Raw genomic sequence first — 12,918 nt, forward strand, 5'->3', positions numbered from 1 at the left:
CCTTCCTTTCTTCCTTCCTTCCTTCCTTCCTTTCTTTTCCCCCTCCTCGTCCTCATCCTCGTACTCCTCCTCTTCCTCCTTCTCTATAATTCTCTGTCTCTCCTCAAAAATCTGTTATACTTCTAATTAATGGCTTCCTTAACCCATCATCCCTTTTATCATCCCACCTCCTTAATATGTCTCCTTCCATTACCTTATTGTCCTTTTGGGTGTAACATTCTATATACAGTTTTTACAACAAATAACTCACACTCATGCTTTCTCTCTCTATAAACACCTTTTACTTGCCCTAATAATGATAAAATTTTTAAGAATCACATATATCATTGTCCATTATAAGAATGTAAGCAATTTAACTTTATTGATTTCTTATAATTATTCTTTCATATTTACCTTTTTATACTTTTCTTTAGTCTAAATATTTTGATGTCAAATTTTCACTTCCACTTCAGTGTTTTCATAAGAAATGCTTTAAAGTCTTCTATTTCATTAAATAGACATTTTCCCCTGAAAGGATTAAATTCAGTTTTGTTGGATAGGTGATTCTTGAATTGATTTTCCTTCCAGAATATCATTTTCCAAGCACTCTACCCTTTTGTCATGGAAACTTCAAATTTTGAATGATGCTGACTATTACACGGCAACATTTGAATTGTTACTTTCTGGTCTCTTGAAGTATTTTCTTTTTGACTTGGGAGGTCTAGAATTTGGTTAGAATACTCTTAGGAGTTTTCGTTTTCAGATACCTTTCAGGAAGTAATTGGTGGATTCTTTCAATTTCTACTTTACCTTTTGGACATTAAAGCTGTTTTCCTTGATAGTTTCTTGAAATATGATATATAGGTACATTGATTATGGCTTTCATATAGTCAAATAATTCTTGTTTTCCTATGCTTTTTCATTCCTATGATTTTGCTTTATTGTTTCTTGATTTCTCATGAAATCATTAGTTTCTAGATGGTCAATTCTGATTTCAAAGTTTGATTTTCCTTTGTCACTTTTTTGTTCTCCTTTTTCAATTGGCCCATTTCTTCTTGCATTACTTTCCTTTCCCCTTGTATCACTTTCATTTATCTTTCCCATTTTTACTTTACCTCTCTTAATTGGTTTTTGAAGTCCTTTTTGATTTCTTCCAGAATCTGTATACAATCTATATTTTTCTTTTGGACTGTGGATGTGTTTCCTTTGATATCACTGCCCCTTCTATGTCTCCACCTTGCTCTTTGTCTTTATAAAATTCTTTAATTAGGTACTTTTTTGCTATTTGCTTATTTTCCCTATCTATAGGTAGGTAGGCTGGTGGAAGATGTAATGGTCTGAGGGCTGAGAATCTATATGTCCTTTTAAAATTTTCTTCTTTTAGAACTGTGGAACTAGAAATCCAGAAGAAAATGTATAATTTATCACTTATTTATAGGGGGAAATATTTGGGGTTTTGTTTTTAAAAGATTACTCTATTAACTTCTGGGTTAAGATGACTGTAGAGTAAAAGCAGGGCACTTTACTCTCCTTACTGACCCATATAGTATACCTCCAAAGGGCAAACAAAAAAACCAAATCCAGATGAAAGAAGGGACCCCAAAATAGGGCACAGTATTGAAGGTATGTGGGATTTGGGCACATACACTCTATAAGCGGTGGAAATAGCTCCCATCAAAACATGAGGTGATCAACCCTCCCCCACCCCACCCACTGTACCAGAGTCAGAGGCTGTGCGCCAGATTTAGAGTAAGTGGGGGTTCAAAATCTAGCTTCTTGGCAGCTAACTAAGACCACTAGGAGCTTGCCCCTGAGAGGAGCAAGACTTGAGATGCCAGGAGGCTGGAGAGCGTAGACTTTGGGCATGGGAGTGGGGCTGAGAGAGACAGTGGGCAGTGGAAGCAGCTCAGTGCACTGATTCTCAGGGGAAAACCTCAGGGGAAGGAGCAAGCATGGGCCAATTTCCAGGCTCTGGGCAGCTGATTAGGAACACGGGGGCTTGACCCTGAAAACAGTTAGACCAGATACCCCAGGAGGCTAGGGAGTGCAGATTTTGTTCACAGGAGTGAGGCTGAGAGGGGCCACGGACAGCAGAGGCCTAGCAGACAGTTGAAGCCAGGAGACTCCCAAAGAAACCTCATGCAAAAACTGCTCCTTAGCTCCATACAAAGAGAATTTTTTTCCTTACTCAGACTTCTGGCTAAGAAAGCCTAATGATGCCAAGCAAGGCCCAAGAACTAACTACCAAAAAGACAAAGATAAAAGCTCTAACACTTAATAAATTCTACACAGGAAAAACCCAGAAAACAGAGGAGGACAAACAATTAAAAATATCCAAACCTTCCCAAAAAAATGAAAATTGGTCATAAGCTCTTGAAGAGTTCAAATCTGAGATCATGAGAAAGATGGAAGAGATCTGGCAAGAAAATAACAGTTTAAAAGGCAGAATTTTGCCATTGGAAATTAAGGTTCAGAAAGCAAATGGAATGATAAGCAAATTGAAGACCAGAAATGGCCAGCTGGAAGCCATGAAGAGCCAGATAGACCAGATTGAAAAGGAAAACCAAAAGATTATAACTGAAAACCAATCTTTAATGGCTAGAATTGGGCAAGTAGAAGCCAATGATCTCACAAGACAGCAAGAATTAATAAAGCAAAGTCAAAAGACTGACAAAATAGAAGGAAACATGAAGTATCTCAATGAGAAGATGATAGATCAAGAAAACAGGTATAGAAGTGTGATAATTAGATTAAATCTACATTGCCCACCTTTAGATTTAATCACCAAAGGTAAGAGCACCTCTAATTCATAACCCACATGTGCTAGAGTGGGTGACAAATCAGAATCAACTGCCTGCCCCCAGGCAGTACTATGAGCAGCATCTATTGTGATTGGACATGCAAATTAGGAGGGAGGTACAGGAAGTTACACACAAGTGACCCCTTTAAAAGGAGAAAGTCCCAATCAGCTGTGGGGATCTGGTGAAGAGCAAGGCTGATGAAGAAGCTCTTCTGGTCTGTGGAGGAGTGCTGGCTGGATACACTAAAACCTTGTTGAATTTAAAGACAGACTGAATCTTCCTGAACTTCTCTTAAGGAACTTCTTTTAATAGGGCCTCTTTAATAGGGCCTTTTATGGGGGCCTCTGACCCTCTGACTCTTGGCTGAGGGTTAATTAGATCTACCTGAATTAAGCAGTGGTTCCCAAACTTTTTTGGCCTACTGCCCCTTTTCCAGAAAAAATATTACTTAGCCCCCTGGAAATTAATTTTTTAAAAATTTTAATAGCAATTAATAGAAAAGATAAATGCACCTATGGCCAACACTGCCCCCTGGATTGCTGCAGCACCAACCAGGTGGTGGTAGTGCCCACTTTGGGAATCACTGAACTAGAGGATCTTAGTAATTTACCTACTGTCTTAGATTCTTATATTGTTATTTCCTCTCTCTCTTCTCAATTGTAAATAAACTTCCATAAATATCAATTTTGACTTAAGGTTATTCCTAAATTGGGGAGATTTCCCCTGGAGACCACCATTTAATATATTAAACTGCCAAACCCCTTTTTCCCCCTTAGAGAAGAGACAACTTGAGAATTATTGGTCTTCTGGAAAAATCAGAGACAAATAGAAATCTAGATATCAAAGAAATTATTCAAAAAAAGTGCCCTCTTGAACAAGAGGGCAAAATAGACATTGAAAGAGCCCATAGTACACCCTCTACAATAAATCCTCAGAAGACAACCCTCAGGAATGTAATAGCCAAATTCAAAAGCTTCCAAGTTAAGGAGAAAATATTACAAGAAGCCAGAAAGAGACAATTTGGATATCAAGAAACACCAGTTAGGATTACATATGATCTGGCAGCCTCCACACTATAAGACCACAAGGCTTAGAACAAGGCAAGAGAATTGGATCTACAACCAAGGATCATATATCCATCAAAACTAACTGTACTTCCAGGGGAAAGTATGGGCATTCAATAAGATAGAAGATTTCCAAATATTTGCACAGAAAAGACCAGGACTAAATGGACAGTTTGATATCCAACCACAAAAAACAAAGGAAACATGAAAAGGTAAATAAGAAAGAGAGGGAAAAGAAAGAAAACTCTTACCTTTAAATTGCTATTTACATTTGCTAAATTACTAAAATTTGCTAAATTGCAAAAATACTAAAAAATTGTACTCACTATTATAGTAATTAGAAGACATAGTCATAAGGAGAGGTTGGAGTACTAAATGCTCAAAGATGATATGAAGGGAAAAAAGTCAGGGGGGGATAGAAGATGGCATCAAGAGTAATTTGAAGGATTAGAAAAAATAGGATATTCTATACCACACAAAGAGGGCATGAAAAGGGTAGGGGCTTAATACTATTATAAGAAGGAGAGGAAGAGACCATTAATAGGAAATACTTAAAACTTACTCTTAGCAGAATTAATCCTGAGAGGAAAGAGTAGCTAGATCCATTGGGATATTAAATTCTGTCTAACCCTGTGGATAAAGTCAGAAGGAATAAACCAAGGGGACCAGTGGGGTGAGGAGTTCCATCATACCCAAATTTCATTTACCTATTAAGCGCTATACCTATCAAACTACAAAAAAACCCTTTTTTAATGAATTAGAAAAAAAATATAACAAAGTTCATTTGGGAAGAATAAAAGAACAAAGGATATCAAGAGAAACAATTAAAAAATATGAATAGCAGTACCAGATCTTAAACTGTACTATAAAGCAGCTGTCATCAAAACAATATGGTACTGGTAAGAGACAGAAGGAAGAATTAGTGGAATAGACTAGGGGTAAGCGACCTTAGCAAGACAGTCTATGATAAACCCAAAGAACCCAGCTTTTTGGACAAAAATCCACTATTTGACAAAAATTGTTGGGGAAATTTGAAAATAATATTGGAGAGATTGGGCCTAGATCAACATCTCACACCCTAAACCAAGATAAACTCAGAATGGGTGAATGATATGAATATAAAGTAGGAAACTATAAGTAAATTGTTTGAGCACAGAATAGTATATTTGTTAGATCTATGGGAAAGGAAAGATTTTAAAACCAAGCAAGAGTTAGAAAAAAATCACAAAATGTAAAATAAATAATTTTGACTACAACAAACTAAAAAGGTTTTGTACAGACAAAATCAATGCTACCAAAATTAGAAGGGAAGCAACAAATTGGGAAAAAATCTTTATAACAAAAAACTCAGACAAAGGTCTAATTACTCAAATATACAAGGAGCTAAATCAATTGTACAAAAAAATCAAGCCATCTCCCAATCGATGAATGGGCAAGGGACATGAATAGGCAATTTTCAGAGATAAAGAAATCAAAACTATCAATAGGCACATGGGAAAGTGTTCTAAATCTCTAATAATTTGAGAAATGCTAATCAAAACAACTCTGAGGTATCACCTCACATCTAGCAGATTGCCTAAATGACATCAGGGGAGAGTAATGAATGTTAGAGGGGATGTGGCAAAATTGGGACATTAATGCATTGCTGGTGGAGTTGTGAATTGATCCAACCATTCTGGATGGCAATTTGGAACTATGCTCAAAGGGCTTTAAAAGGCTTTCTGCCTTTTGATCCAGCCATAGCACTGCTTGGATTATACCCCAAATAAATAATAAGGAAAAAGACTTGTACAAAAATATTTATAGCCATGCTCTTTGTGGTGGCAAAAAATTGGAAAATGAGGGGATGCCCTTCAATGGGGAATGGCTGAGCAAACTGTGGTATCTGTTCGTGATGGAATAGTATAGTGCTCAAAGGAATAATGAACTGGAGGAATTCCATGTGAATTGAACAATGTCCTGGAATTGATGCAGAGTGAAAGGAGAAGAATTGGGAGAACCTTATACACAGAGACGGAAACACTGTGGCACAACTGAATGTAATGGACTTCTCTACTAGCAGCAATAAAGTGATCCAGGACAATTCTGAGGACTTATGAGAAAAAATTCTATTCACATCCAGAGAAAGAACTGTGGAAGTAGAAGCCCAGAAGAAAAACAACTACTTGATCACATGGTTTGATGGGGATATGATTGGGAATGTAGACTCTAAGCAATCAAGGTAATGAAAATATTAATATTATGGAAAAACATTTTTAATCAATGACATGTAAAAACCAGTGGAATTGCTTGTTGGCTATGAGAGGGGGTTAGGAGGAGGGGAGGGAAAGATCATGAATCATGTAACCATCCAAAATATTCTAAATTAATTAATTAAATAAAGATCGCCAAATTAAAAACAAAAAAATATGGGAAATACAAAGAAAAACAAGCATAGAATATGTACAATGCAAATGAAAAGCAGGCTGATGTGGCATTATCTTATCGTTTAAGGTGAAAAAAACTTTAAATTATTTTCATGGAGAAAGAAATAATTTCTGCACGGTTACTTTCATTGGTTTTTCAATTAGTCTACAACTTAGTTGGTGTCTCTGATAGAGTCTTTCCTAAAATGAAATTGAAGCTCATTTACTTTCCATGCCATTCAGACAGACAGTTTCTAAAGACCTCAATTAAACTTAATATAAGGGTTTCTACAAAAAAAATCCAAATTATGCATTGACTACTATCAGTGTTGGCCCAGAAACATTGATTAAATGGCATCTGTGGTCTGGAATTATACCCAGATTCTGGAAGAAGTAAAAGGAAAATGAGATAAAACTTTTATTTTCATTTATATGGTAAAAAAATCTAATTTGTTTCAGGAGATGAAATGGAAAGAAATATGTATAATAGTTCTTGATCAGAGAAAAATTAATCACCTTAATAAAACATTTTGTGATAAAATCCAAAATTTCAAATGTAGTCCAAAAATTTCAAATGCAAAATCAGCTTGCTTTCAAGCACTTTCAAAAATTAATACTATTATTTTGGTGGCTTATTTTTATCAATGCAAAAAATCAAGGACAAAAATCCTGAATGTGTACCAAAAAGAAGCTTTAAAAATTGTGCAATTATTGAAGAACAAATGCTCAGGTCAATCTGGGTAAAATTGGATAAAACATTACCTAAAAAATGTTAGGATATTCCCTAGAAAAGACTTATTACTAAATTTAGTTACAGGAATCATAGAAAAATCTAAATAAATTGTTTAAATTGGAAGCAATCTTATAAATCACTTACTAGTAGACAGTGAATATTTAAAAATATTTCCAACCATTTACAAAATGCTTTTCTTTGTATTATTATGTATTCTATTTTATGCATAATTACTCTGAGAAGGAGACCTTAAGCTCTATCAGACTACCAAAAAAGTCCATATCACACACACACACACACACACATGCAAAGTTAAGAACCCCTTATTATAGTAAAGTTTTTGCTGAGACAACTGAAACCAGGAAAATTAAAAAAAGGATTCAGGAAAGCAACATATTTTTAGTAGAAATAACATTGGATTTGGAGTTACAGTTCCTACATCTAATCCTGGTTCTCCTAATTACTCCCAGTGTAATCTTGAGTTTAAACAACTACACAATGAGGTCATTGAGCCAGATAAACTCTAAGGTCACCTTTGATTTTCACTGTAAAATTTGAGGACACCTCTAGAGTACATGACATAAAATATATTACAAAGTTCATGAACCCACTTAAGGTATACTGATTTATGGATGAAAATTTAAAATAATTAGCTTATAACTTTTACCTTTTCAGAACAATTATTGTGATTTAAAAGACTAAACCATAAAGGTTCAAAGTGACTATGTCAATTTGGATTACAATTGTGTCGACTTGTGACAACAATCCAGGAGGTGTGTGAAACCACTGAAGTTAAAGAATGAATACCCATTCGAAATATATTTTTTGTCATGTAACATGTAACAGAAAAACTGTTTATACCTCTCTTTCACACACTGTCTCTACTTCTCAAGGTCTGAGTATAGCATTTTTTACTCAAGAAGTTTAAAGGACTCTTTACTGCCTTGAGGATCAAATACAGTCATCAGACATTTAAAAGTCCTCCACACTTTGTTTCCAGCCTTTCTATCCAGATCTATTACAGATTACTTTCCTCATGCACTAAATGTTCCAGTAATAATTTTTCTTCCCCATACCTGATATCACATCACTTCTCTGTCTTTGTACAGACTGTGCTCCATGCCTGCAATTCTCTCCCTACTTGTATCCATCTCGTGAAACCTAAGTAACCAGCAAAGTTCAGCTCTAGTGCCACCTTCTTCAAAAAGCCTTCCTCAATCTTCCCAATTCAAATCACTGTGTATTTATTTTTCATGTAACCGATATTTGCTCATCCACAATGATGTTTCTTTTCCAGTCCATCCAACATTCAGCCCCTGGTATTATTCCTAAAATGATCCATGTCATTCAAAATGTTCTTTTTGGCATTCACAACTATTTATAGCATCATTTCTAGTCTACTTATACTTCACTCCTTGACACATTCTGATATAGTAACACTGGTTTCCTGACTGTTCCATGAAGAGGATCATTCTATCTATGACTTTCCCTCAATTCTTAAAATTCATTTATTTATTTATTTATTTAATTTAATTTATTTATTTGTTTTTTTTAAACCCTTACCTTCCATCTTGGAGTCAATACTGTGTATTGGTTCCAAGGCAGAAGAGTGGTAAGGGTAGGCAATGGGGGTTAAGTGACTTGCCCAGGGTCACACAGCTGGGAAGCGTCTGAGACCAGATTTGAACTTAGAACCTCCTGTCTCTAGGCCTGGCTCTCAATCCACTGAGCTACCCAGCTACCCCCATTTTCCCTCAATTTTACATTTCTTGATCCATAGTGACTACTGATCCTCCCTGCTTTCTTTATATTTCAACTAAATTGACACTTTCTACAATAAACTTTCTTTCCCCCTTCTTCACTCCAGAGCCTTCCATATCTAAATTATATCCTTATATTACATACAGAGCTTATTTGCATATACTTGTTTCCATGTTGTCTCATCTATTAGATTTATACTCCTTAAGGACAAGCTGTAAATTTTTTCAACTAGTTTTTTTGTTATTGTTGATTATTTAGGATTCTCTGAGAAGATTATCATGTCCTCTTTAAAGTACAATATTTTAGTTTCTTTATTACCTATTTTATACCTTCAATTTTTCTTGTTTCATTTTTATAGGTAGCATTTCTTATACAATATTAAATATTAGATGGCACTAATGGAATCCTTCTTTACCCCTGATCTTACTGGAAAGACTTTTACCCCCATTACAAATAATGTTTGCACTTTGTTTTAGAGTGATATTGCTTATCATTTTAAGAAGGACTTCATTGATTTCTATATGTTTTAGTGTTTTTTGAAAGCAATGAGTGTTGTAATTTGGCAAAGTTTTTCATTAGTTTATTGAATTAATCAAATTAATTTATTGTTATTGTTTTTATTGTGGTCAATTATGCTGATAGTTTTCCTAAAATCTAATTAGTCCTGAAACCCTGATATAAAACTCACCTGTATGATCTTTGTGACATATAGGTGTAATCTCTTTTATTTTAAGTTGACATTACTAATATTAAATACATTAAATATAATATTAATATTAAATATCCTTGGTTTTATTTAACATTTTAAAATCCATGTTCATTAGGGATTTTGGTATATAGTTTTATTCCTTTCACCCAGGAAATTAGGTCTTAGGTGTCTCCTTCACATCATAGACAAAAAAAAAGGGGGGGAAGCTATTAAGATAGTAATTAAATATACAGAAAAAACAAAATAACTTTGAATAACCTGAATAGTCAAGCTAATAATATCTCATTTGTACTTGATATCTTGCATGCAATATAGGAATTCCTGAATTCATCAAAATGAAACCAACCACTTGTTCTAGATAAAGAGATGAAAGTTTATGCTAGAAAAATATATCTAAGTATGATATTATCATTTCATGAATGTGACCAGCTCACTTTCCTCAAGGATAAGACTCCATTCTGAGCTCTATCAGAAAGAGCTTTTGGAGCTATTCTAAGAGAGTTGATTTTTTAAGTTATTTTAATCCCCCCACAGATTACCTATTGATACAATTTTTAATAATAATTTTCTGACATTTTGTGTTCCATGTTCTTTCTCCTACTCCTATACCTCTGTATTCCCCAAGTAATATGATATAGGTTGTATATATGTTTTCATACAGTACATATTTCTATGTTGATCATGATGTGAAACACATCATTTATGCTAGATAAATATTAATGGAGGGAATAAAATGAAGAATGCTATTCTTCAGTCTGTATTCAGTTTTCTTTAGAGCTAGATAGCCTTTTCTGTCATAAGTCCCTTCAAGTTGTCCTGGATCCTTGAATTGTTGATAATAGTTAACTCATTCACAGTACAAGTGAGTTGAAATTTCCTCCTTCAATGAAAGCTCCTACCTCTCAGGCTCAGAAAAGGGAAAAAGGGTTGGGGAGATGAAATCCTCTGCTACAGAAATCTTTGGTCAAAGCTAGATGACAGCATCCCAAACAGAACAATGAGTTGAGAATGGGCTGTGATATGATTTTTACTATTGTCCTCAGAACTCCCTATACTCAAGAGGGGATTCTTTGTAGACTGAGTACCTTCTTCTTCCAGGACCCTATGGAAGTGACCTTCTGATAGTCCTTTCCATGGTGATGAAAACAAACAAACAAAAAAAGCAGATAATGTGGGATAAGGCAGGATATGCAGGAGTCACCTGCCAATGTCATGCTCCTGCTTTCAGTGTCTCTTTTCTCCTACTCTAGAGAATCATGAAATGTGACCAAATATACAGGAGAGAAATAATAATAACAGCAACATCTACATAGTGATTTAGTGTTTATAGGGCATGTTACATATATTTTATCTCATCTAATATTCACATAAACCCTGGAAAGTGATATTCTTATCTCTATCAGTGAGGAAAATGAAGATGAAAAAGGCTAAGTGACTTGTTCAGAGTCATACAACTAATGTGTGAGGCATAAATTGACTTAGGTCTTCCTGACTTCAAACTCAATGAACTTTCCCTGCATCTTTTGGATTAGAGGTCTCAATCACTGTCTTTGGATCTTCTGAAAACATCTGTATTCAGAAAGGTTTTTCATTCTGAATTGCTTTAGGGGAAGGGAAGAAACTAGAAGTAGTGGCTACAATCTGTAAGGAGGAAGATTTCAGATCAATAAAAGGCCATTTGACTTAGAATAGTCCTGCTCCTGACACAGGATAAATGTCTCACTATGGGCAAGTCACAGTCTTTATGTGCCCCAGACTAGTATTCTCCAAACTATTTCTACAATGAATCCTATGAGAAAAAAAAGAAAGAAAAAAATAGTAATTGTATACATTTACCAATTTATTGATGTATTATGAAAAACAAAAGAAGACAGAAATTTAAAAATAATAACTTTTATTAATTAATGGTATAAGAACTCTTTTTGCTATCGCTAAATTGTTATTTTAGTAAGAAAAGTGCTATTAATAATTTTTAAAATGCTGTTTATATTCTGGCAGATAAGATGGACAAAAATAATTAAATAAAAGTTAATTATTCAATTAATTTGATTTATATAATAAGCCAAAAATGAGTTTTTTAGCTATGTTAACAACCATCAATTATAGATCATAAATAGGCTAATTTTTATATAAACTGGAATAATCACTTTTAAGATAGGGATTGAATGTATGAGCTAATTGGTACAAGAAGCAAGGTAAGGAAATTCTCCTTGCCATTGGAGACTTGCGTCTTTGATTCCTAAAGAATTACATAGAAGATCAAGAACTTTTGACTTGTCTAGAGTCACCCAGTTTTGTGTGTTAAAAGCAGGACTTGAAAATTAGGTTTTTCTAGCTCCAAGGACAGATTTCTATTGACAGTGCCACATGACTTCTCAGAATTCTTACTCCTTTTTTGTTTGTTTTTTGATGGACTTATTTCATCCTATACTTACTCAAAATTTTATATTTCAACTATTACATTTTATTTGAAAAATATGTTTTATATATATATACAAAAGATGCCACTTAGGTTTACTCTATTTATATACTTTCCTCTTATTTTATCCATTTTTGTGATCTATTCTCCAAGCTTGGAATTAACTCAGTTATTATCTCAAGGCTGTCAAAAGCCTTTTTTTCCCTTTCAGTAGCCTACTTAGGTGCTACTTCTTTCAAGATCATATTAGCAAAGTTTTCTTCCACTTAATTTTTCTTGATCTCTTTCTACTCTCTGCCTTTCATTCATCATAACCTACTCTTCATTAGAATCATGTGCATGTCAATACTTGCAAACTCCATGAAAGGAGAAAATGTATCTCTTATTTTTGTACTGCAAGTGATTAATCAATAAGTTTGTGTCAAGATTCTAGTATGGTGGTATAGAGAAATCATTTCCTGAACTCTCCTAATATTCCCTCCAAATAACTTTAAAATAGAACCTCAAATCAAATTTTGGAAGACCACTAAAATTGACAGTCAAAATGCAGAAGTTGAATATTTACAAATATATACATATATATATATATATATATACACACACATATATATGCTGCCTAGAATAACAGAAGAATATATTGCAAAAAGAGGCTCCTTCAGTTGGGGGATGGGTGAGCGAGAGGAAAGTCAAAGTGGAATCCCTCTCAAGTCACCACAGGAACTTTCTAATTACTTAGGGAGTTACTAGATTATGGCTTCCCTAGATGTAGTGATTTGGTTCACCTCTGCTGCCCTATACTTGAAGGAGGAAGAGTTTCACTGTTGATTGAGGTACTTCTTATCTCTCTGTGAAGTTATTAGACAGAGATAGCTGGAGAAACCTCTCACACACCAACACCCTTCTCCTTCAACTGTAAATCAGTTTAAAAATGATGTATCTCCATCAGGTAGACAGCGGGCTTGTTCTCTCCTTGATAATTTTGCTGAATGGGCTAGAAACATTACCTGACTTTGTAATTTGACTTTTAATAACAGGATTGATCAGAAG

This window comes from Gracilinanus agilis, chromosome 6, assembly GCF_016433145.1.
Source record: "Gracilinanus agilis isolate LMUSP501 chromosome 6, AgileGrace, whole genome shotgun sequence".
Classification (NCBI taxonomy): Eukaryota; Metazoa; Chordata; class Mammalia; order Didelphimorphia; family Didelphidae; genus Gracilinanus; species Gracilinanus agilis.